Source organism: Lepidochelys kempii, chromosome 3 (assembly GCF_965140265.1).
Source record: "Lepidochelys kempii isolate rLepKem1 chromosome 3, rLepKem1.hap2, whole genome shotgun sequence".
Classification (NCBI taxonomy): Eukaryota; Metazoa; Chordata; order Testudines; family Cheloniidae; genus Lepidochelys; species Lepidochelys kempii.
The window spans coordinates 207,523,896-207,544,963 of NC_133258.1; the positions used below are offsets into that span (position 1 = coordinate 207,523,896).

The following is a 21,068-nucleotide window of genomic DNA, read 5'->3' on the forward strand; positions in this document are numbered from 1 at the left end:
GATTCCTCACCAACACTGATGTTTTGAGATCAATTAGTTACAGTTTTTAATCTATTTAATATGTGCTACATTGATTTTGTCTAGTGCTAATTTTTTAATCGGAATTCTGTGAGGTACTAAGCCAATCACCTTATAGAATTCTACCTATATTACATCAATACAGCTATCTGTATCAACCAAACTTGTGATCTCATCAAAAAACCAATATCAAGTTTGCGGGACTAGACCTATTTTCCACACAGCCATATTGATTGGCATCTACCATCCTTTAGTTCTTTATGGATTGAGTCTTGTACCATTTGTTAACCAGAAGTTAGCTTGTGGCAAGACCCCAAAGCAGATCCACACTTGGGGAATTATCTGCAATTTACTTTTTCTGAAAAGCATTGGTATGAGCAGAAACCCAAACGGTTTAGTTCAAAACTGAGAGTAGATCCAAGAGTTAACTGATGTTCCAGGTGCAGTCTGAGGGTGCTTTACACCTGTGCAAAGGGAGTGGTGTAAACACCAGCAAAGCAGAATTCTCCATTGGCTTACACAGGCAGTGGCCCTGGACACCCCTGGCACAGCTGGAGATGACCCTAGAAGGTACAAGCAATGGAGACACAAGTCAAGTGAGCCTAGACAGCTGTGGCTGCTGTAGCCTTATTCTCCTACCGTCGCTATCACCAGTGCAGCTCCATCAGTTGAAGCAATGGAAGGAGCACTGCTGTAGATGGGTGTCAGGCTCCCACTGGCGTTTTAACCACCACCTTGTCTAACCGTGCTCGGAGCAGATCTGAACAATACAGTGCTTAAAATGCGAGTATTGATGGCACCTTGTCTGAACCACTGCCCCCTCTCCTCCCATTGCTGCCACCAGAAGCGGAACTGAATCCATAGCAAAAAGGATGGGGAATTTCAGGGGGGAAAACCCAGGGAAGACCAGGCTGAATGGCTTCGTCAGGGTTACTCCTGATTTCCACCAGAGTAAGAGAGATCAGAATCAGGCCTCAGGAGATCTACTTCTTTTTCAGGGTGTCTCTACCCAGAAAGGGCTGTTACTGTAGGTAACAACCGCAGTGAAGACAGCCCAGTGTGGGCTTCAGGGTGTGCGTGTGCTAGGGAGCTGAGTATGTACCCAGGGTCCCTACCTGCACTGAAACCCACACTGTGGTGTCTTCCCTGCTATAGTATCAGAGGGGCGGCCGTGTTAGTCTGGATCGGTAAAAGCGGCAAAGAGTCCTGGGGCACCTTATAGACTAACAGACGTATGGGAGCATGAGCTTTCGTGGGTGTATACCCACTTCGTCGGTATCCGACGAATGTTAGTCTATAAGGTGCCACAGGACTCTTTGCCGCTTTCCCTGCTACAGTTACTTCTGCTAGGTGGATTCACGCTAGCTTGCCTACGCTAGCTTAAATCCACCTTTTGCTGTGCACACGTATCCTCACACGTCAGCTACAAACAACTTCTATTAATCTAGAACAGTGGTTCCCAAACGGGGTTCGTGAACCCCTGGGGGTTCACGAAATGTTATAGGGGGTTCTCAGGGAAAAATTCCCTAATGGCGGACAGAGCTGTCTGTAGGGACCCCAGGCAGCACGGGGCCAGCAGCATGGAGCCCCTGGACTTCCAAGAGCTTAGCAGATCAAAGCAATCATATCTATCACACTGAGGAGACTTAATCTTCAAGACTCCTTATAAGAAATGGAAAGGGAGGTGGATATTTTTTGCTGTTTTTAAAATTAAATTGGCAGTTAGTATTGTTTTTAAAATTATTATGAAGAACAAGTTTAAGCTTTATTGTACTGGACTGCTCAAGACCTGAATGCTTGTGTAGGAGGAACTCTTTGAGTGGCTTCTTAAATACTTTCATGCTGTTTCACATCTGATACTCCTTGATGAAACACAGGAGCTTTGTCTTATAACAGGCTTATTCAAAGTGATACAAGCTACAAAAGTGAGATCTTGGAAGAGTGTTGCCATTTTCATAATGTAATAAAAATACTGTAATGATAAATAATAATAATAAATAGTGTGTAATAAGCATGTCATAAAAACAAATTTTATGTTTCCAAGATCACTGCTTTTATAATTTATACTCAGGTAAAGGAGAAAATCCCTGGAAATATTCATTTTTAGGAGGGGGTTTGCGAGACTTGACATTTTAGTGAAAAGGGTTCACAGGTTGTAAAGTTTGGGAACCACTGATCTAGAAGTAGGAGTAAACATTATAGCTGTTTGCGTACATTTGCTAATAGTAAATACCTATATGCATTATCAAATTATGTGCAGATCCCTGTGTTGCAAAGTTTGGACATCCAGTCTGTAGCTGATACAAAACAGATCTGAGTACAACCGAAAACTTGGCAGATTGCAATAAGTATGATATAAGACCGTACTTAGATAAGTCTATTTTTCATCCCTAAATCTATGAAAAACTCACCAGACACAAAAACACATTAAAAGAAGTTCAGAAGGCTCTATGACTCAAGCATGTATCTTCTAATTATGCCATCAAATCTTTCAAAGCACCACACAGGACCTTTTCATTTACCCCTCCACTGACAGAAAAGCCCCTTGAATATAATTTCACTTCATTTAGTTTTCATGCAGTTTGCTGCTGAGGGGCGATTCACTGTTTCATCTTGCAGATGTATTTTGGCACTTTATCTGTGGCAGCTCGAGTGGGTGACACAACCCTCAAAGTCCCCCTATTAAAGAGCAGAGATGCACAAAATTCAACTGGGTGGAAAAGCCTCCAATAAAGCGTGTCATGTTACTATCTCTCTACAGATTTTTATTTGCCAGAGAAATAGGATTTAAGGTTTTTCATTTTAATCGTAATTGTAGTAAAGTAATAAAAAAGAGATTTTGTACCCGGGTTAGCAAATGTTCACGATAATTTTGCAAGATGATTTAACCCAAACTTCACTAATTATCCAGAGCATAGCCTCATTCTGTCTAATGGTGCCAGAGTAAGTTTGTTACACAATAGCATTTTGAATATCTTTCTGCAAGCAGAATTGCTTCCTCAGGTCCAGCCTAGTTTACCCAATGGAGAAATAATCTTCTCATCTCGTTCATAAAAATAAACAGCAGAACTAAAAAGACACTCTCACTCTGCTGAATAGCTGTGCTTCCACCTAAAATGTCAATACTCTGAAAGAAATCAGAAATCAATCACCAGACAGCTCCCTAAAAGCTTCAAGCTGCAGGGAAGAAATCCAGATTCCATATAAGCTTTGACTTCCTGAAATTTAGCAAATCTTCAGTTACCCTTTGAAAGACCTCAAATGGGGCCTTATAGGTGAAAACTGGCTGGCGACTAACTTGAAAGAACGTAGATAGACAGCAGATCCTACAGCAACAGAGAGATTAACCACAAGGCCTGTGACCCAAATACCTCCCACTCTCCCAACTCCTGACTATCACTGGGTTGAAGAGACATCCTCCAAGAGCACTGCACACTAGGATAAATCTAAACACACTCAAAGCTAGTCCCTTGATCAGCAAAATCAAGAAGACGACAACAGACTGAAGCTTCTGCTGCCGAATGCAAGACCAGTCCTCACCAAGCCTGCACCTTCCACAATTTCATTTTGGATGAAGCACCTGTCCTCACTTCTTGCTTGCATCCCTGAAATGTGGTCCAATGCCACCTCCCTAGTACCTCTAGCCCCACAGGATGCTCTGTATGCCACAAGCACAGACAGACCCTGGAATGAACCAGAAAAATCAAAGAGGCAGCTGAGTAGCCACGCTGTTCCCTTCCAGCCTCTGAGGCAGAAGACAACCCCAGAAAGTAAAACATTCAAGTGCATCCATATATGATCTGTGAGTCGAAGGACAGGTGAAATCTAGGACTCTTTGTGGTGAAGAGACGTCCAGATGGAAATTCTGTCAACTTCCTGGCGGAAGTGACGGAGCTGCTGCCCACGATGGTCCTAGAATCCCCCAGGTTTCTGGCCCTCGATGAGCTCAGCCCCACACAGAGAATACAAACGGTATAGCAGCACACACGTTCTCACAGTCCACACAGAAACCACTGGATTCTCCAGACAGTTCCTGGACCCACACATGCAGCCAGGCACATGCTGGATACCATAGGTACCGACTCCATGGGTTCTCCGGGGTTGGAGCACCCACAGGAAAAAAATGGCGGGTGCTAAGCACCCATCAGCAGCCCTCCAGATCAGATCCTCCCCCTCCCTCCCACTACCTCCTGCGCGCCACGGATCAGCAGTTCAGCAATGTGCAGGAAGCGCTGGGAGGGGGGGGAGGAGAGAGGGCAGGGGCACTTGGGGGAGGGGACAGAACAGGGCAGGAAGAGGTGGGGCGGGGCCTTGGGGGAAGGGGTGCAGTGGGGCCGGGGCCTGGGACAGAGCAAAGGTCAAGCACCTCCCAGCACATTAGAAAATCGGCACCTCTGCTGGATCGGATCTTCAGCCTACACATGGACACTGGAGAGGTTACCAACAAGCCACTCTCCTGGTATGATCGCCACCTCGTCCAAGCAGAGGTTAGAGTCATCCCACCAACCCACCAGGGCAGCATGCAACCAAAGCTGGCCTGCCCTTGAAGACTCCTTGGGCTTTCAACTCACCCGAGTAACCACCAAGTTCCAACAACCTATGAAATCAGCCAGCATCAAGCTTGCCCCACAATCACGGCACAGCACGGAGTCAGCGCTAGAGGCACTAAAAGAGGCCTCTTCGGGGCCACAGGCACAGGTAAGCTCTCCGTGCTGCTGGACTGGCTGCATCACGGCTGTAGATGGCCCAGCACTACCATGCTCCAGAAGTTCCTCTCCAGCGGCTCTCACCTGCGGGATACTAGAATCCACACTATCGCTGTTGTTTCTCCCTGGGAAGATATTTATATGCTGAATCACGTCGCCTTTCAGTCTCCTTTGTACTGATGGGGCTCGTTAGCTTTCTCACTACTCCCATGTTGGTATGCCCAAGGATCACATTAGCCCTTTTGGCCATATGACTGCACTGGGAGCTCACGTTCAATTGTCTCTCCGCTCTGACCACTACATTCTTTTCAGAGTCGCTGCTCTTGAGAACACCGTCCCCCATGCTGTAGGGACGGCCTGCATTCCATGTCCCTAGATGGGCGACTTTCCCCGTGGCTGTGTTAAAACACATTGGGTTGGAATAGGCCCACCTTACCAGCTGATCCAGGCCGCTCGGTATGACTGTCCTATTCTCAGCATTATTCACCACTCTGCCCATCTTTGGGTCACCCGCAGACTTTCTCAGCAGTGTGTTTACTGCCAGATCACTGAGGAAAATGTGGAATAGCATCAGCACTAGAACTGATCCCTGCAAAACCCCACTGGAAACATCCAATTCAGGGTGTGTGTGTCCCCCCTGCAAGAGATTTTTCACATGGTATGCCCCAGGCCTCCCCACCAGCCCACTCCATTATGCAGGGCAGGCACTCACTGCAGCTCTTGAGGCTAGTGCTGAGTGAGTCCTGTGGGCAGTGCAGAAGGAACGTGGATCTCAGGAACCACAGGTCTCAAACCCTGGTCTACAGGGGTCTTCGGCACTAGTAAGTTGCAACCTGCCACCCAATGACCTGCTAACAGCTGCCAGTGCTGGACTCTGACTGGCAGAGCTCCAGGATCCAGACTGATTCCCTGCTTTTATTTAAGCCAATCAAAGGAACAGGAAATTTTCAATGTAGCTGAGTTTCCCCTGCTTAGTCTGGCCTCTACTGTGCTACCTCCTGGTATCCAACCCTTCCTGTCTCCTGACATCTCACGCTCGGTCTGCTCTCTGGCCCGTCTCAGACTCTGTCCACCTTGTATCCAACCTGGCCTGGCTCCTGGCCCCCGAGTCATACTCAGACCATTAGGTCAGTCTGCCCACATCCTGGCCGTGACAGTGAGCTGCTGGTGCAGGCTGCCAAGGACAGCTCTGCCACAGGAGCTACCATGCAGCAGCAGTGAGGAGGAGCAGTGACGGCCACCCCACAGGCCACTCAGCGTGGGCCCCATGGTGGGGTGCCCTAGAGTGTGCAGATAACAACAGATGGCTCAAGGCATAACCCCACCGCCTTTCCTGCATTATGGGGAGGGTGACAAGACCAAACCTAAAATGCTATTGAGACCTCCATGCACCACGTTGCAACACCACTCACTCAATTTTGGCCCCGCCACCCCCCATCATGGCAGAGGGGCTGCAGAGCCACGCCTAAGTGAGCTGTGGCGTGGCCCTTGCTGCTCCTCCTCACCACGGCCACTGGGAGAGCGCAGTGCTGATGAGTTGGTGCCCCTGCCAATGGTATGCATCGTGCGTAACAAGAACACAGGTGGGGGTGTCACCGCCCCCATTCAGTGACGATCCCCACTTTTTGAAACCTGTCAGCTAGCCAGTTCTCAATCCATTTATCATGTGCTTTATTGGTATTATGGCACTACGAGTTTAGTCAGAATGTCACGCAGAACTAAGTCAAACGCCTTACAAAAGTCTCAGTATATTACCACTGTGGAGTTACCTTTATCAACCAACTTTATAATCTCATCATCGAATTAAATCAAGTTCGTTTGACAAGACCTATTTTCCATAAAACCATATTGACTGGCACTATTTATATTCCCATCCTTTAATTCTTCGTTGAATTAATTCCATATCAGTGTTCCCATTATTTTGCCTGGGACTGACATCAGACTAACCAGCCTATAGTTACCTGGGTCATCCCATTTGCCCCTTTTGAATATTGGGACAACATTAGCACTCTTCGAGTCTTCTGGAATATGCCCAGTATTCCAAGATTTATTAAAATTAACATTAGTGGGCATCAAATCTCCTCAGCCAGCTCTTTTAGGACTCCTCGATGCAAGTTCACCAGACCTGCCAATTTAAAAATGTTCATCCCTAGTAGATGTTGACATCCTCCTGGGGTCCTAACAGACTGTAAAATTCTCCACATATGATATAAGTACATCAGCCTGCTTCTTTTCAGATACAGAAGAGACAAAGGACCATTCAAACAAACTGTGTTTTAACACAGCCAAATGCAAAGTCATACATCTAGGAACAAGGAATGTGTGGCATACATTCAGAATAGGGAACTGTATCCTGGAAAGCAGTGTTTCTGAAAAGGATTTAGGGGTCATTATGAATAAGCAACTCACTATTAGCTCCCAGTGTGATGCTGAGGCAAAATAAACAGGGGAATAGTGAGCAAGAGATTGGAGATTGGAGTGAGTAAGAGATTTAACCTCTGTATATGGCATTGGTGAGATTGATACTGGAATACTGAGCATAGTTCTGGTACCACATTTTGAAAAGGATGTTGAACAACTGGAGAGGGTGCAGCAAAGAGCCACAAAAATTATTCCAGGGCTGAAGTGACAGGCTTAAAGAGTTCAGTCTGTTAAGTTCATCAAAAAGATCAAAGAGTGACTTGATTACAGTGTATTAATACCTTCATGGGGAGAAAATACTAGGTACTAAATGGGTATTTAATCTAAACAGAGGAAGGTGTAATGAACCAATGGCTGAAAGATGAAGCCAGACAAAACACATTAGAAAGTAGGAACAAATTTTAACAGTGAAAGTAATTAATCACTGGAACAAACTCCCAAGGGAAGTGGTGGAATCTCCCTCTCTTGATATCTTGAAAGCCAGACAGGACACCAAAGGGCAATATTAGACCTAGCCCGTAATCATTTGTTCGGGGGACACTGAGGGATGGATAAAACTCTAGATAGAATCCTATGGAGGTTCTTTAGGACAGGAGTCTATCTGGAGGTCTGATGCTATTTGGCCTCCTGCCCGAAATGCCAACTGCACGGCCCAAACCTCACGTAAGGACCCCTTCAGTACCCCTACTGATTACTGAAGTCCATTTGAGAGGATAGTGATGGACCTGAGAGGCCCACTGGAGAAGTGGGCCTGAGCTCAATGTGCGTTTGTGGTTCCAGACTACGCTACATGGTACCTGGAGGCCACACTCTCTGACACACAGTGTCCAAGACGATAGCAAAGGAGTTCATCCCATTTTTTTCGAGGTAGGAATAATACCCAAGGAGATTCTGACAGATCACAGGATCCCCTTCATGTGCAATGCTCTAAACACAGGCCCTACAAACCTCAGTAACCATCCACAGACTGATAGGCTCATCAGACGCTTTAACAGAACACTGAAGAGGATGATATGGAAAGTAGTGAGTCAAAGACAGTAGAAATCTGGATACTTTGCTAACCTACCTGATATTTGCTATAAGGGAGGTTCCCCAGGCTTCCACCAGGTTTCCCCCCTTCGAGCTGCTATATGGTCATCACCCCCATGGCATATTAGACACTGCCAAGGAGGGCTGAGAAGAACAGCCTACTCAGGAAAGTAAGATCATTGAATACGCAATGCGGATGCGGGACAGAGTAGCCCAAATTACCCCCCTAGAGCGAGAACACATGGAAAAAGCACAAGAGAGCCATCAGACCTATTGCAATTGTCGAGCAAAGGTTTGGAAATTCCAGGCAGGGGATCAAGCAATGGTGCAGGTGCCTACAGCAGAAAGCAAGCTCTGAGCCAGATGGCAAGAGCCATACAAAGTAATAGAAGCCCTTGGGGAGGTTAACAATAAGATTCGACAACATGAGGAGGTGGACCCACAGAGAGGACTGCCGTGGAGTAGTGCTCTATGTAACAGGTAGTCTGGGGGGCCTCTGTCAGGGGTTGGAGATCAGGAGGTTGACCTAGGTCGAGGAGAAGAGAGTCCAGAGGAACTGGAGAGGGTTTCGTTCAAGCAAACAAGGATGGGCAGGGGACAAGGAGGAGGAGTACTCATGCTCTAAAGCTGGAACTGAGCTCTTTAAGGGAGGGTGGGAAGTTGTCAGGACCAGTGCAGGGGCCTGCAGCACCTTCAGCATTTGTGCTGGAGTCAGTGCCAAGGGCTCTGTGCGATAATCTGACGCAGCAGCACACAGCAGCAACTCTCCTGGGACTGTGAAGGATTCCTTTACCTGAGCCAACTCTGGTACCAGCAGCTTCAGCACCAGGGAGAGTTCCTCAGTACCAGGCTTCAGAGCTAGGGTAAACCTGGTTCCCAACAGAGCTGGGTAACTCAAGGTTTCAGCCTCTTTAGCCTGCTTGGCGTGGCTTGGCCCAAGTGCTGAATACCTGAAAGAGACAGAAGAACTATGGCTCTTCTTGGGTTGCTCTGGCCTCTTCCGTTCCGGGAAGGTCAGTTGGCACCGAGTCTCCCTTGCAGTGGAGGTCCAGTCTGCCCTCCTCAGTGCAGAGGTGATACCATGCTTTAGTGCCAAGCTCCTGGCTGGTGCCAAACTTGGTTTAGGGGACTGAGGCTGGTCAGCAGGGAGGGCTATGTGCCCTTCATCACTCATGGGAGTTTAGGAGAACGGTCCCTACTGCCAGGGGCACTAACTGAATGGGACCTCTGGCAAGAAAGTCAATTATGAGTCAGAAAGCCATCCTATGGGATCCAGTGCTCCTCTCACGGAGTGTTCCAAGAGGAAGAATTTAGCCAAGTGTCCCTGGGACAACACCTGATGGGAAACGACCGACAAACCAAACATCACTCAGAGACGGCTCTCACCCAAGCAGAAGAGACACCAACTATGCCCATCCATAAGAAGAATGAAACCATCACACAACGGACATGACTTAAAACCTGAAGAGGTTGATTCCACCACCAGGCTGAGGAAAGAATAATGGCACTAGGTGCCTAACAAGGGGGGGAAAAAAGGATAAAAGAAGGATTTTATTTTATTAAAGAAAATTTAAGAACTAAAGGGGGTCTGCTAATTGAATGGAAGCCCCAAACTGCTACCTCGCTAAAGAGAGACAGTGTACTACTGGGGAGCAGGTGTGTACCACCACACTCCATCTCATTGCTATGGCCAGCTGCAGCTGATGGACAGTTGCAGCCACTCGGCCCTTCATGCTCTTGAGTTGGGGGTGAGGGGTGTTGCACAGGGACATGCAGGGCACAGTCGGTCCCAACAGACACTTTTGCCCAAAAAATTCCGGTCTCTCATGCATTGGACCGGTGCACCAAGGAAGAGATCCACGGGGACATAAAACTCAAAGAACAACCCTAACATAGACACTCTAAAAGAGATTAGAATTTATCTTTTTTTTAATCTAAAGAAGTCTACCAAAGACAGCAGTAATGCACATTGTAGGTCTGCTCTTTATGTGCAGGACCTACAGCTGTTAGCGTAACGACAGTACAAGACTGTGCATCCTATCCCAGGTGTAACACGTCCCATTGTCATGTTTCAAGCGGGGGGGGTGGGGAAGACACCAAGTTCCCTAATGCAGTGTTATTGTAGGAGGCTCAAGAATCTCCATTGTGATCCAATGAGGAGTTTGTAGCCAGACACAGAAAGGTAGCACTTTAACAGAGAATGCAAAGGTACTCACATGTGCTGCAGTGAAACTAGATGACCTTTCCTTCTATTTACCAAATTGCCTATACTTCCCATTTCATGCCTGAGGAAATTAATAAATAAGGAGCATATAAATTACAGCCAGGCTGGATCACTGCAAAACACTGTACTGGGAATGAGTAAGCAAACCCTGAAAAAAATTCAACTGGTTTACAGTTGTTCAGAAACATTGGCAGACAGGAGCATATCGCCCCAAGGCTTCCATCAGTACACTGGCTCCCCACTAAGTACTGGTCCAATTCAAGGTCATGGCGCTAATCAACAGAGCTCTCGCTGAACTAGGTTACGTGAAAGACCACCTCTCTTTCTGTTTGACTAAGACCTTCTTCGATAGCTGAGCTCATGTACATAATTCATAAAAACCTATGCAAAACCTCTGAAAAGGAACCAGAAAGCCTATTACAGCACAGAAAAGAAAAAAATCCCACTCCTCAGAATGCTAGCTAACCCAGACTGTCAGCATCAGACCCAAGCATCATAAGCTGTGCAGCGCTCTAATTATACTTCCCTGAGAAAAGAAAACCCCAAGAGGCCTCACCAGCACAGCGCAAAGCCCCATGCCACCCCATCTAGCATCAGACTGATGACACAGAAGGAACCTCTGAAAGGACTGAGGGATCTTGCCAGCTGGTAAAAGCTAGCTGAAAACTCTGGGCAAGCCCCTCCATGATGCCTGGGTTCTGAAGCATGCCAGAGCCCGACCAAATGCCACAAACACACTGAGGGCATTCCACTCACCTGCCTAGCAAACACCCAGCCTCTCACACTGTTCCTGGTCACCGAGAAGGGAGTGGCAACCCTTCTCCAGCAGAATCCAACTTCCCCCAGAGTCCTGGGCCTCAAGCAACAGGGCAGAGGCTGCCGTGCTGGACTGGTGATGATCTCCTCATAGCTATGCTCAGTGAGGAGGCTTCCAGGCTCCCTACTGTGATCCATGTGCTGCCAACCCCTGCGTGCACAACGCAGCAGGACCCACGGGGCCTAGTCCAAGATGAGGGAACAGAGTAGCTGCTTCTCCACATTGACAGCCTTCACCTGTGGAGTTCCACACGCCTCAAGCCTTCCATACTGCCATACACAGGCTCAAAGGCCAGCACTGGGCTCAGTCAACACGCACTGAAAGGGCGTCAAGCGCAAGTCTATAAAGAGGACACTGTGCTCCCGCAACGAGAGACACCAGCCTAGGGGTCCCCAAGAAGCAGCAGCTTCCTTGGTGGCGGGAACTCCTCCCTCCCAAACACACGCCCAGTAGGGCCCTCAAGGTTACCATCCACACAGATGCCATCCTGAAGGGAACCACCTCCTCCCCTGCCTCCAGGGATAACTCCTCCCATATTCACCATAAGTGGGACACACCGCCCTATCCCAAACTGACACTAAACTCGCCCACCTCACCTAGCAAATTAACCCCCTTCCAACTACTACCCTAAGGGAACCAGCCGTACCACCCCCTGGGATATACCCACGACCAGCTACTACCCTAGGAGAAGCCGCCCCACCTCTCCCAGGGATACACCCCTTCCAGCTAACCCTACAGGAATCTGCTGGTGGGGGAGAGAGAGAGAGAGGAAGCTGGTTCCCAGCTATACCATAAGCGAACCATTCCCTGCTCAGCTACATCCCAGAGAAATCTGCTCCTCCTCCTTCCTGGGATACCCCATCCCAGCTACTCCCCCTGGATCTCCTCCCTACCACCATCATAGAATACCCCTATCTACCTCTCCAGGGGAACTCATTCTCCTCCCCAAGAGAAAAACCTCTCAGTTATGTCTCCACAGGAAGGTGCCCTCTCCCATAAATATTCCCTCCCAGCTACAGTACCCAGGGAACCCACTCAACTTTCCCCAGGGACTCCCTTCCAGCTACTGCCCAAAGGAACCCGCTACCACTCTTGGGAATACCCCCCTCCCAGCTATGCACCATGGGAACCCTCTCCCCACCCCATGGGGATATTCTCTTCCAGCTACATCGCATGCTGACCAGCTTCCCTCCCCCACAAATACCCCTCTCCCTAAAGCCCTGGGGAACCTGTTCACCTCCCTAGAGATACACACTCCAACGGAACCCACTCCTGTGAGTCCCACCCCAGTGATGCTCCCCCAGATACAACCAGCTATGCCCCAGTGTAATCCACTGCCCCGCACAGCTACAACACTAAGGAAACTGGCTCCTGCCTCAGGATATGCCCTACAGCTATGAGCCCAGAGGAACCCACCGGGGATACCCCTTCCCAGCCTTAACCTCCCAGGGAACCTTGCTACAGCACAAGGGACACCCCCTCCCAGCTTCACCACCAGGGGAACTGGCTCCTGCCCCAGAATATGCCATTCCAGCTTCACCTCCAGGGAACCCTGCTCCTGCGCAGGGGTTACCCCCTGCCAGCTTCGCCCCACGGGAACCCCGCTCCTGCGCGGGGGTTGCCCCCTCTCAGCTTCACCCCTAGGGAACCCCGCTCCTGCACAGGGGTTACCCCCTCCCAGCATCATCCCAGGGAACCCCGCTCCTGCGATTACCCCCTCCCAGCATCACCCCAGGGAACCCCGCTCCTGCGATTACCCCCTCCCAGCATCACCCCAGGGAACCCCGCTCCTGCGGTTACCCCCTCCCAGCATCACCCCCGGGAACCCCGCTCCTGCGGTTACCCCCTCCCAGCATCACCCCCGGGAACCCCGCTCCTGCGGTTACCCCCTCCCAGCATCACCCCCGGGAACCCCGCTCCTGCGGTTACCCCCTCCCAGCATCACCCCCGGGAACCCCGCTCCTGCGGTTACCCCCTCCCAGCATCACCCCCAGGGAACCTCGCTCCCCCAAGGGGGCACCCCCTCCCTGCTGCAGCCTGAAGAGTCCCTGCTCCCCCTCCCAGCTGCCGCCTCGGGGACCCGCCCTCCCCACGTTCTCTCCCCTCGTGCTGACAGCCAGGCGAGGTGCGAAGCCCGAGTCCCGCCCCCCTAGGCCCCGCCCCTCCGCGGCTGGCCCCGCCCCCTCCAACAGCTTCACGCACGTTCAGGCTGCCGAAGGGGCCCAGCAAGCGGTCGTCCCGTCCCCGCTCCTGATTGGCTGCGCCGCCCCTCACTCCGCCTTGTCCCGCCCTGCCCCGGGGCCTGCTGGGAGGGCGAGTCCCCGCGCCGGGCCGGCCCCGCCTAGAGCGCAGCCTGGGAGCAGGGCGAAACTACAACTCCCGCCGTGCCCCGGGCGCCCCGCGCTGAGGCGCCTCGGCCCGCAGTGCGCCCCCGCCCCCGGTCCTCAGGCTCGCCGCGCCCCCTTCCCCCGCCTCGGCCCGGCCCCGGCTCTCACCTGGTCCCCGCCGCCGCCCCGCTCTCCGGCCGGCGCATCCCCCCGCGGCCCTCACTGCGGCCCCGCCGGGCTCCGCGCCGCCGCCTGCCCCGGGCGCTGCTGCTGCTGCGCGGCCCCCCCCGGGAGCATCCTCCCGCGCCGGCCTGGGGATCCGCGGCGGCAGGAGGCGGCGCAGGCAGCGGGATTCGCCCACAATGCACCGCGCGCGGCTCCAGCAGCATCGGCCTGACATCACCCGCGGCGCCGCCCCCCGCGCGCGCGCCCCGCCCGGCCCCGCCCCCGCCCGCTGCCCGCTGCCCCCCCCCCCCACGCACCTGCAGCGCTGCACCATGTCCCCCCCCCACACCTCTTAATGTGCACCCAGCCCCGCAGCCCCCCCGCGCACCTGCAGCGCTGCACCATGTCCCCCCCACACACACACCTCCTAATGTGCACGCAGCCCCCCCGCGCACCTGCAGCGCTGCACCATGTCCCCCCCACACACACACCTCCTAATGTGCACGCAGCCCCCCCGCGCACCTGCAGCGCTGCACCATGTCCCCCCCCACCCCCTAATGTGCACCCAGCCCCGCAGCCCCCCCGCGCACCTGCAGCGCTGCACCATGTCCCCCCCCCACACACACCTCCTAATGTGCACCCAGCCCCGCAGCCCCCCCGCGCACCTGCAGCGCTGCACCATGTCCCCCCCACCCCCTAATGTGCACCCAGCCCCGCAGCCCCCCCGCGCACCTGCAGCGCTGCACCATGTCCCCCCCCACACCCCCTAATGTGCACCCAGCCCCGCAGCCCCCCCGCGCACCTGCAGCGCTGCACCATGTCCCCCCCCACACCCCCTAATGTGCATCCAGCCCCGCAGCCCCCCCGCGCACCTGCAGCGCTGCACCATGTCCCCCCCCACACACACACCTCCCAATGTGCACCCAGCCCCGCAGCCCCCCCACGCACCTGCAGCGCTGCACCATGTCCCCCCCCCACACACACCTCCTAATGTGCACCCAGCCCCGCAGCCCCCCCGCGCACCTGCAGCGCTGCACCATGTCCCCCCCCACACCCCCTAATGTGCACCCAGCCCCGCAGCCCCCCCGCGCACCTGCAGCGCTGCACCATGTCCCCCCCCCACACCTCGTAATGTGCACCCAGCCCCGCAGCCCCCCCGCGCACCTGCAGCGCTGCACCATGTCCCCCCCCACACCCCCTAATGTGCACCCAGCCCCGCAGCCCCCCCGCGCACCTGCAGCGCTGCACCATGTCCCCCCCCCACACACACCTCCCAATGTGCACCCAGCCCCGCAGCCCCCCCGCGCACCTGCAGCGCTGCACCATGTCCCCCCCCACACACCTCCTAATGTGCACTCAGCCCCGCAGCCCCCCCACGCACCTGCAGCGCTGCACCATGTCCCCCCCCACACCCCCTAATGTGCACCCAGCCCCGCAGCCCCCCCGCGCACCTGCAGCGCTGCACCATGTCCGCCCCCCACCCCCTAATGTGCATCCAGCCCCGCAGCCCCCCCGCGCACCTGCAGCGCTGCACCATGTCCCCCCCCACACTCCCTAATGTGCACCCAGCCCCGCAGCCCCCCCGCGCACCTGCAGCGCTGCACCATGTCCCCCCCCACACCCCCTAATGTGCACCCAGCCCCGCAGCCCCCCCACGCACCTGCAGCGCTGCACCATGTCCCCCCCACACACACACACCTCCTAATCTGCACTCAGCCCCGCGGCCCCCCCACGCACCTGCAGCGCTGCACCATGTCCCCCCCACACACACCTCCTAATCTGCACCCAGCCCCGCAGCCCCCCCACGCACCTGCAGCGCTGCACCATGTCCCCACCCCCACCCCCTAATGTGCACCCAGCCCCGCAGCCCCCCCGCGCACCTGCAGCGCTGCACCATGTCCCCCCCCCACACCTCCTAATGTGCACCCAGCCCCGCAGCCCCCCCACGCACCTGCAGCGCTGCACCATGTCGTCCCCCCACACACACCTCCTAATGTGCACCCAGCCCCGCAGCCCCCCCGCGCACCTGCAGCGCTGCACCATGTCCCCCCCCACACACCTCCTAATGTGCACTCAGCCCCGCAGCCCCCCCACGCACCTGCAGCGCTGCACCATGTCCCCCCCACACCTCTTAATGTGCACTCAGCCCCGCAGCCCCCCCCCACACCTCCTAATGTGCACTCAGCCCCGCAGCCCCCCCGCGCACCTGCAGCGCTGCACCATGTCCCCCCCCCACACACCTCCTAATGTGCACTCAGCCCTGCAGCCCCCCCACGCACCTGCAGCGCTGCACCGTCCCCCCCCACACCTCTTAATGTGCACTCAGCCCCGCAGCCCCCCCACACACCTGCAGCGCTGCACCATGTCCCCCCCCACACCTCCTAATGTGCACTCAGCCCCGCAGCCCCCCCACACACCTGCAGCGCTGCACCATGTCCCCCCCCACACCTCCTAATGTGCACTCAGCCCCGCAGCCCCCCCCACGCACCTGCAGCGCTGCACCGTCCCCTCCCACACCTCTTAATGTGCACTCAGCCCCGCAGCCCCCCCACACACCTGCAGCGCTGCACCATGTCCCCCCACACACCTCCTAATGTGCACTCAGCCCCGCAGCCCCCCCACGCACCTGCAGCGCTGCACCATGTCCCCCCCCACACCTCCTAATGTGCACCCAGCCCCGCAGCCCCCCCGCGCACCTGCAGCGCTGCACCATGTCCCCCCCCACACACACCTCCTAATGTGCACTCAGCCCCGCAGCCCCCCCGCGCACCTGCAGCGCTGCACCATGTCCCCCCCCCACACACCTCCTAATGTGCACCCAGCCCCGCAGCCCCCCCGCGCACCTGCAGCGCTGCACCATGTCCCCCCCCACACACACCTCCTAATGTGCACTCAGCCCCGCAGCCCCCCCGCGCACCTGCAGCGCTGCACCATGTCCCCCCCCCCACACCTCCTAATGTGCACCCAGCCCCGCAGCCCTCCCACGCACCTGCAGCGCTGCACCGTCCCCCCCCACACCTCCTAATGTGCACCCAGCCCCGCAGCCCCCCCACACACCTGCAGCGCTGCACCATGTCCCCCCCCACACACACCTCCTAATGTGCACCCAGCCCCGCAGCCCCCCCACGCACCTGCAGCGCTGCACCATGTCCCCCCCCCACACACCTCGTAATGTGCACTCAGCCCCGCAGCCCCCCCGCGCACCTGCAGCCCTGCACCATGTCCCCCCCACACCTCCTAATGTGCACCCAGCCCCGCAGCCCCCCCGCGCACCTGCAGCGCTGCACCATGTCCCCCCCCACACACACCTCCTAATGTGCACCCAGCCCCGCAGCCCCCCCACGCACCTGCAGCGCTGCACCATGTCCCCCCCCACACACCTCCTAATGTGCACCCAGCCCCGCAGCCCCCCCGCGCACCTGCAGCGCTGCACCATGTCCCCCCCACACACACCTCCTAATGTGCACCCAGCCCCGCAGCCCCCCCGCGCACCTGCAGCGCTGCACCATGTCCCCCCCACACACACCTCCTAATGTGCACTCAGCCTCGCAGCTCCCACACGCACCTGCAGCGCTGCACCATGTCCCCCCCCACACCTCGTAATGTGCACCCAGCCCCGCAGCCCCCCCGCGCACCTGCAGCGCTGCACCATCCCCCCCCCACACCTCCTAATGTGCACCCAGCCCCGCAGCCCCCCCACGCACCTGCAGCGCTGCACCGTCCCCCCCCGCCGCCACCCCCACCTCCAAATGTGCACTCAGCCCCGCAGCCCCCCCACGCACCTGCAGATGTGTACACCGCCCCCACACACACACTCTCCAGACACCTACAGATTAGTACAGCCCCTGCTACTGCGGATTTGCACATCCCCCAGGCACCTGCAGTTGTGCACACAGCCCCAGCAACTCCATCCACCTGCAGCTGATGTGCACCTGCCCCATACACCCCCCCCCCAGCTGTGTACACAGCCCCCACACTCCCATGCACCTGCAGAGTGTATGCAGTCATAGAATCATAGAATATCAGGGTTGGAAGGGACCTCCGGAGGTCACCTCGTCCCACCCCCTGCTCCCCCACACCAACCTCCTTGCACCCTCATACGTCTGCAGAGGTGCACGTGGCCCTTGTGCACACACACACACACACACACACATGAAGTGAGCTGTAGCTCACGAAAGCTCAGGCTCAAATCAGTTGGTTAGTCTCTAAGGTGCCACAAGTCCTCCTTTTCTTTTTGCGAATACAGACTAACATGGCTGCTACTCTGAAAAAAATAACCCTTAATCTCATCCTGCCTCTAACTACGGCTCCAGTTTTCCCCATCTCTTTCATTGCATGGGATTTCCTGTCTCCTGCCCAGTCAAGACACTCAGTGTAAGCCTTTACAATCCTGCCTGCAAGCTTCCTCAGAACTTCCTCTTCAGCTTTGTAAATGTGTCTTATTTTCAGCCCCTTCGCCCTTTACGTAGGGGAAAGGTTGTGAATCAGAAACCCCAACTGGGAATATCTAGACAAGTTAACAGAAGGAAACAAATTAATGTAATTTTGTATAAATAAGTAAATAAATACATTATGTAAGTCATGAAACAGAATTCTGCTTGAATATTAAGTTCATCATTACACTTATATAAATAAAGCATTGTGCAAATATCTTACCCAATGTCATAATGGGGTCATTTTACTAAAAAAATTACAACATAGAAACAGTAAAATAATTGATATGATTAGACTGTTTTGTTTTGCATTGAAAGCTGGGATTCAACCTCTCTGTTTTTCTATACAAATTCAAGCATGTACTCCCCAAAATTACGGCACTTACTCTTTGGGTAAAGAATGGATTTTCTGAGCCTTTACAAGTAAATCAGTTAGTTAGAATTAAAATTAATTAAAGACTGGGTCCATTAAGAAACGCAGCTTCTGTATCAGTCTGTCTCAAAGAATCTTAAAGGTGGAGTGACAGACGTGTCCAACTTTCCATATACTGTAGTCAAAATTAACTGCAGTCGTGTACATAGCTTTTACAAAATAATTTCTTCAAAGCCTAAGTTATTAACAATTGTATCTAATCACTGTGGACATGTAGGCTACAGAGACGAAGAGCATCAGATCAACAGCTCAGGAACCATTGTGACCTCAGCGGGAAAAAATCAGCCAATCACCACTCTTCCTCCACAGCTAATTTGTATGCAACAATTCTATTGGTTGTCATGAATCAGTGGGCGCAAGGGAGACTGGGTGGACACAGGTTGCAAGAGTTCCCACTGGTGGATCGTGGGGTCCAATTGTCAGTGCTCGTTCACTCTTCCGTGGCTCCCCCGCCCTCCCCCTGGCACTACTGCCTTGGGTCCAGGGCACGCAGGCAGGGGAACTGAGGCAGGAGCGTGGATGAGCACAGAGATGTTGGGACCCAGGCCCTGGGCTCCCCCGACTCCTGCTTGCACATAGCTCCAGTCTCCGTAGCACAGCCCCCTAAAAACCAGCCGGCCACTTGCAGAGTAAAGCGGCCAGACTCTCCCGTGCGCTCTGGCTGCTTCCTGCTACTCTGGCAATTCAAAGCAGCTGTAAATCCAGCTGTGCTAGCTGGGATGCTCTGGCTCCTTCGCGCTGCTCTGGCACATCTGGGGAACCCATCCTGAAAAGTCAAGAGTGGTTAACAATGTACAGTTTTACGGTCAGTATGACACTAAGGGTTCCCAGGTACCCGGTCGAAAAGGGACCCTGGCAGCTCCGGTCAGGGCAGCATGTCCCCCCTCTGGCTTCTAGGAACAGGGGCAGCCAGGAGGCATTGCACGCTGCCCCCGCCCCAAGCACCAGCTCCGCAGCTCCCATTGGCCAGGAACCGTGGCCAATGGGAGCTGCAGGGGCAGCACCTGTGGACAGGGCAGCACGCAGAGCTACCTGGCTGTGCCTCTGCATAGGAACCGTAGGGGGGACATGCCGCTGCTTCCGGAAGCTGCCTGAGGTAAGTGCCACCCGGAGCCTGCACCTCTTCCTGTGCCCCAAACCCCTGCCCCAGTCTTGATCCCCCTCCCACCCTCTGAACCCTTTGATCCCAGCCCAGAGCACCCTCCTACATCCCAAACCCCTCATCCCCAGGGCCCACACCCCCTCCAGCACCCCAACCCCCTGAGCCAGCCCAGTGAAAATGAGCGAGTGAGTGAGGGTGGGGAGAGTGAGCAACAGAGGGAGGGGGGATGGAGTGAGTGGGGGGCAGGAACTCGGAGGAGGGACAGGGCCTCAGAGGAGGGGGTGGAGCAGGGGGTGGGGCAAGGGTGTTCAGTTTTGTGCAAGTAGAAAGTTGGCAACCTTAAACATTGTCACCAGGAGCGCTGGCCCCTGTAAGGGGAGGGCGGGTCCATTCTACCTGTGACAGGTTCCCTGAAGGAGAATGAGCTCATCTTGGCCCACCTGGAAGTACCTAGCTGCGTATGTGGTTGGTTAGCAGCTAATTGGCTAATGAACGCCTGGACCTGATAAAAGACTGCCCGGTTCCAAAGTTAGCAGTGTTTCAAGGCAAGTAAAGAGCCCTTAAAATGCTGTGTCACAACCTCCCTTAACCTTGGGAGTGTGGAACAACCAGAAGCCAAAGCACTGGGCACGTTAAACGTTACTTTAGAGACAGACCAGTTCAGCTAGTTTATGTAGAGAACCGTATGTATTAAAAATGGCATTAGTAATGCTTTAATTTTTCAGATAAAAAACAAGACTGGACTAACAAAACACTCCGCTAGGATTCATCACCTAACATCCAGATGCTTTAAATAAGGGAGATGAGAACCAAGTTACCGCTAACTGTATCAATATAATGACTTTAAAAGCACAATATTTGTTGCAGTACTTTGTTCTCTGCAAATCCGATTGGCGAAGGAGACGTGAGATTTTAAAGCCATTAGGAAGACAGTTTAGCTGTGAAAAAAGGACCTAGGCAAACTTTATGGCCCCAAAAATGTACCTCAAGTATTGTTAGAAATACGCAATGCCACATCCAAGGTTTGGGGATATTTGGGTTGGGGATTTGGACAGAGGCCCGTCCCTAATCTGAAATGCTGAAAACAGCCTCCGGGCAAGCAGGATCAATTCAGCTTGTATGCAAGGGAATGTCATAACAGGCAAGTGACAACAGACAGGGGCCATTGTTCTTAACGGAAGAAATGGGGGAAGAAGTAGAAATTGCCTTTCTGTAACAGCTTTTGATGCTTCCCTTTCCCACTGCTGCATCACCTCCCCCCTGGGAGGGGTCCCCTGGAGCTCCTGAGGGTGGTCTTGCTGGGAAAGGAGCGGCTGCAGCAGCTGGTTAGTTTGAGACACAACCCAGTGTTTCATTGGTAACTTATTTCTGATTAGCTTTCTTTGCGGTTTCC

General features: G+C 54.0%; 1 protein-coding gene across 2 annotated transcripts in view; it reads right to left on the reverse strand.

The window, feature by feature from the left end:
- TTBK1 (tau tubulin kinase 1) overlaps nt 1-13,781 on the reverse strand; it is a 156,725-nt gene extending 142,944 nt beyond the window's left edge. The window contains exon 1 of one of the 2 annotated variants that reach the window (XM_073339826.1): nt 13,711-13,781. The gene's annotated coding sequence lies outside the window, so the exon portion shown is untranslated. The remainder of the gene's footprint in view (nt 1-13,710) is intronic. The other variant, XM_073339827.1, reaches the window with a different exon arrangement.
- Between the last annotated feature and the right edge of the window lie 7,287 nt (nt 13,782-21,068).